We start from the raw sequence: 5,302 nt of genomic DNA, 5'->3' as shown, positions 1-5,302 counted from the left end.
CATCAACAAGTTATCACATTTCCTAGCTTATTCTCATTACTAGGCATACGATAAAAATTTAGGACTTAAAGGATGAAAATGGAGGTTTAAAAGTCTGAAGTTTGGATTTAAAAACTCAAAATCAACTTTTGCTGAAAACGGGGTCATGCGTGCAAGTCGCCCCCACGCACACGTGGTAAGCAGAGAAAAGCGGTGACGCGTAAGCGTCGCCTGATGAGCGGATAATTTGTACGCTTTTTGGCATTGTTTTTAGTATGTTTTTAGTATGATCTAGTTAGTTTTTAGTATATTTTTATTAGTTTTTAGTTAAAATTCACTTTTCTGGACTTCACTATGAGATTGTGTGTTTTTCTGTGATTTTAGGTATTTTCTGGCTGAAATTGAGGGACCTGAGCAAAAATCTGATTCAGAGACTAAAAAGGACTGCAGATGCTGTTGGATTCTGACCTCCCTGCACTCGAAGTGGATTTTCTGGAGCTACAGAAGCCCAATTGGCGCGCTCTCAACGGCGTTGGAAAGTAGACATCCTGGGCTTTCCAGCAATATATAATAGTCCATACTTTGCCCAAGATTTGATGGCCCAAACTGGCGTTCAAAGTCACCCTCAGAAATCTCAGCGTTAAACGCTGGAACTGGCACCAAAATGGGAGTTAAACGCCCAAACTGGCATAAAAGCTGGCGTTTAACTCCAAGAGAAGTCTCTGCACGAAAATGCTTCATTGCTCAGCCCAAGCACACACCAAGTGGGGCCGGAAGTGGATTTTTATGTCATTTACTCATTTCTGTAAACCTTAGGCTATTAGTTTTCTATAAGTAGGACCTTTTACTATTGTATTGAGATATCGGGGGGTAGCTATCTTCATTGTTATGCTATCTTAGATCACTGGGAGGCTGGCCTCATGGCCATGCCTAGACCTTGTTCTTATGTATTTTCAACGGTGGAGTTTCTACACACCATAGATTAAGGTGTGGAGCTCTGCTGTACCTCGAGTATTAATGCAATTACTATTGTTCTTCCATTCAATTCCGCTTGTTCTTGTTCTAAGATATCACTTGTTCTTCAACTTGATGAATGTGATGATCCGTGACACTCATCATCATTCTCACCTATGAACGTGTGACTGACAACCACCTCCGTTTTACCTTCGATTGGGTGAATATCTCTTGGATTCCTGATTGCACGATGCATGGTTGATCGCCTGACAACCGAGTGCTCGCCTGACAACCGAGCCAACCATTCCGTGAGATCAGAGTCTTCGTGGTATAGGCTAGAACTGATGGCGGCATTCAAGAGAATCCGGAAGGTCTAACCTTGTCTGTGGTATTCTGAGTAGGATTCAATGATTGAATGACTGTGACGTGCTTCAAACTCCTAGCAGGCGGGGCGTTAGTGACAGACGCAAAAGAATCACTGGATTCTATTCCGGCCTGACCGAGAACCGACAGATGATTAGCCATGCTGTGACAGAGCATAGGAACATTTTCACTGAGAGGATGGGAGGTAGCCACTGACAACGGTGAAACCCTTGCATAAGCTTGCCATGGAAAGGAGTAAGAAGGATTGGATGAAGACAGTAGGAAAGCAGAGAGACGGAAGGGAAGGCATCTTCATGCGCTTATCTGAAGTTCCTACCAATGAATTACATGAGTATCTCTATCTTTATCTTTATGTTTTTATGCGTTCATCACCATATCCATTTGAGTTTGCCTGACTAAGATTTACAAGATGACCATAGCTTGCTTCATACTAACAATCTCCGTGGGATCGACCCTTACTCGCGTAAGGTTTATTACTTGGACGACCCAGTGCACTTGCTGGTTAGTTGTGCGAAGTTGTGTTAATGCCATGGTATTGAACACCAAGTTTTTGGGGTTCATGACCGGGGATTATGAGAGTTGTGAAAAGTATTGTTCACAATTTCGCGCTACCAAGTTTTTGGCGCCGTTGCCGGGGATTGTTCAAGTTTTGAGCAAGCTTTTGGTCCGGTAACATCAGTGCCAAAATCCGGCAACAGCACCAAGTTTTTGGCGCCGTTGCCGGGGATTGTTCAGTTTGGACAACTGACGGTTCATCTTGTTGCTTAGATTAGGTATTTATTTTTTTCGAAATTCTTGAAGAAGAATTCTAGAGTTTCATGATCATTTGTTGAAGTCTGGCTGGCTGAGAAGCCATGTCTAATCTCATTGGACCGAGGTTCAACTTATCATCACAAGAGCTTGTTGATTTTTATCAATCTTGCTTTTTGGAGCAGTGATCTGCTAAGGCTTGGCTGGCCATTGGCCATGTCTAGTGTTTTGGACCGAAGCTTTCTTTGAAAGCTTGGCTGGCTGTGAAGCCATGTCTAATTCCTGGACCGGAGTCTTAGACTAGCATTGCACTGATTCCTGGAATTCTCATTAAGAATTTTGATATATTTTTCCACTTAATTTTCGAAAAAGCACAAAAAAATCAAAAAAATCATAAAAACCAAAAATATTTCTTGTTTGAGTCTAGTGTTTCATTTTAAGTTTGGTGTCAATTATATGCATCCATTCATGTGTCTTAAGGATCTTCAAGTTGTTCTTGATGATTTTCGTGCTCTGATCCTTAAATTCAATTGACTTGAGTGTTTTGTGTGTCTCATATGCATTCTCATTTTGTTAGTGTCAGTGGTATACAAACTGCTAAGTTTGGTGTCTTGCATGCATTGTTATTTGATTCTTGTTGCATTTTGATTTATCCTTATTATTAAAAATCCAAAAATATTTGTAATTTGTGTCTTTTCAAGTCAATAATACAGAAGAATTGAAGATTCAGAACATTCAGCAGAGGAATTGCACAGAAAAAGCTGGGCGTTCAAAACGCCCAGTGAAGAAGGACAGACTGGCGTTTAAACGCCAGCCAGGGTACCTGGTTGGGCGTTTAACGCCCAAAAGGGTATAGTTTTGGGCGTTAAACGCCAGAATGTGCACCATTCTGGGCGTTTAACGCCAGGATGGCTAAAGGGGGAAGATTTTGTTTTCAAATCAGATTTTTTTTCAAGTTTTCAAAGTTTTTCAAAATCAAATCTTTTTTCAATTCAATTTTTCAATCAAATCTTTTTCAAAATCAATTTCTTTCCATTTTCAAAGATACTTACTATCAATTAATGATTTGATTCAACATTTCAAGTATGTTGCCTTTTCTGTTGAGAAAGGTTTAATGTTTGAATCATATCTTTTCTTGTTAGTCAAGTTTTTAATTTTCAAAATCAAATCTTTTTAAAATGTTTTTCAAATCATATCTTCTCAATCACATTTTTTTTAAAAATCAATCATATCTTCTTAACCACATCTTTTTTCAAAATAGTTTTCAATTAAATCTTTTTGATTTCTAATTTCAAAATCTTTTTCAAAAATCACTTGATTTCTTTTCCACTTTCATTTTCGAAAATCACTTCCCTCCTTCTCATATCCTTCTATTTATGGACTAACACTATCCCTTAATGCAAAATTCGAACTCCATCTTCTTTGATAAGCTCGAATTTTCTACTTCTGTCTTCTACTTTTCTTTTCCTCTGACACCTAAAGGAATCTCTATACTGTGACATAGAGGATTCCACATTTTCTTGTTCCCTTCTCTTTCTTATGAGCAGGAGCAAAGACAAAAACATTCTTGTTGAGGCTGATCCTGAACCTGAAAGGACCTTGAAGAGAAAGCTAAGAGAAGCCAAAGCACAACTCTCTTTAGAGGACCTGACCGAATTCTTCAAAGAAGAAGAACCTATGGCAGCCGAAAACAACAACAATGCCAACAATGCAAGGAAGGTGCTGGGTGACTTCACTGCACCTACTCCCGACTTCTATGGGAGAAGCATATCTATCCCTGCCATTGGAGCAAACAACTTTGAGCTTAAGCCTCAATTAGTTTCTCTAATGCAACAGAATTGCAAGTTCCATGGACTTCCATTGGAAGATCCTCATCAGTTTTTAGCTGAATTCTTGCAAATCTGTGACACTGTCAAGACTAATGGGGTTGACCCTGAGGTCTACAGACTTATGCTATTCCCTTTTGCTGTAAGAGACAGAGCTAGAACATGGTTGGACTCACAACCTAAAGAAAGCCTGGACTCTTGGGAAAAGCTAGTCAATGCTTTCTTGGCAAAGTTCTTTCCACCTCAAAAATTGAGTAAGCTTAGAGTGGAAGTCCAAACCTTCAGACAGAAGGAAGGAGAATCCCTCTATGAAGCTTGGGAAAGATACAAACAATTAATCAGAAAGTGTCCTTCTGATATGCTTTCTGAATGGAGCATCATAGGTATTTTCTATGATGGTCTCTTTGAACTGTCCAAGATGTCTTTGGATAGCTCTGCTGGAGGATCTCTTCATCTGAAGAAGACGCCTACAGAAGCTCAAGAGCTGATTGAAATGGTTGCAAATAACCAATTCATGTACACTTCTGAAAGAAATCCTGTGAACAATGGGACTAGTCAGAAGAAAGGAGTTCTTGAGATTGACACTCTGAATGCCATATTGGCTCAGAACAAAATATTGACTCAACAAGTCAATATGATTTCTCAAAGTCTGTCTGGAATGCAAAATGCACCAAGCAGTACTAAAGAAGCTTCATCTGAGGAAGAAGCCTATAATCCTGAGAACCCTTCAATGGAAGAGGTGAATTACATGGGAGAACCCTATGGAAACACCTATAATCCTTCATGGAGAAATCATCCAAATTTTTCATGGAAGGATCAACAGAGACCCCAACAAGGTTTCAACAATAATAATGGTGGAAGAAACAGGTTTAGCAATAGCAAGCCTTTTCCATCATCTTCTCAGCAACAGACAGAGAGTTCTAAGCAGAATACCTCTGACTTAGCAACCATGGTCTCTGATCTGATCAAAACCACTCAAAGTTTCATGAATGAAACAAGGTCCTCCATTAGAAATTTGGAGGCACAAGTGGGTCAGCTGAGCAAGAAAATTACTGAACTCCCTCCTAGTACTCTTCCAAGCAATACAGAAGAAAATCCAAAAGGAGAGTGCAAAGCCATCAACATGGCCGAATTTGGAGAGGAGGAAGAGGCAGTGAACGCCATTGAGGAAGGCCTCACTGGGCGTCCACTGGCCTCCAATGAGTTCCCCAATGAGGAACCATGGGAATCTGAGGCTCAAACTGAGACCATAGAGATTCCATTGGACTTACTTCTGCCATTCATGAGCTCTGATGAGTATTCTTCCTCTGAAGAGGATGAGTATGTCACTGAAGAGCAAGTGGCTAAATACCTTGGAGCAATCATGAAGCTAAATGACAAGTTATTTGGAAATGAGACTTGGGAGGATG

General features: G+C 40.1%; 1 non-coding gene across 1 annotated transcript; it reads right to left on the bottom strand.

The window, feature by feature from the left end:
• Positions 1-4,149: 4,149 nt before the first annotated feature.
• Positions 4,150-4,257, bottom strand: LOC112793841 (small nucleolar RNA R71). The gene has a single exon (XR_003198533.1). It is a non-coding gene; the product is annotated as a small nucleolar RNA R71 (small nucleolar RNA).
• Between the last annotated feature and the right edge of the window lie 1,045 nt (positions 4,258-5,302).

This window comes from Arachis hypogaea, chromosome 3 (assembly GCF_003086295.3).
Source record: "Arachis hypogaea cultivar Tifrunner chromosome 3, arahy.Tifrunner.gnm2.J5K5, whole genome shotgun sequence".
Lineage (NCBI taxonomy): Eukaryota > Viridiplantae > Streptophyta > Magnoliopsida > Fabales > Fabaceae > Arachis > Arachis hypogaea.
The sequence above is the reverse complement of the archived record's forward strand: the minus strand, read 5'-3'. Positions and strand labels throughout refer to the sequence as shown.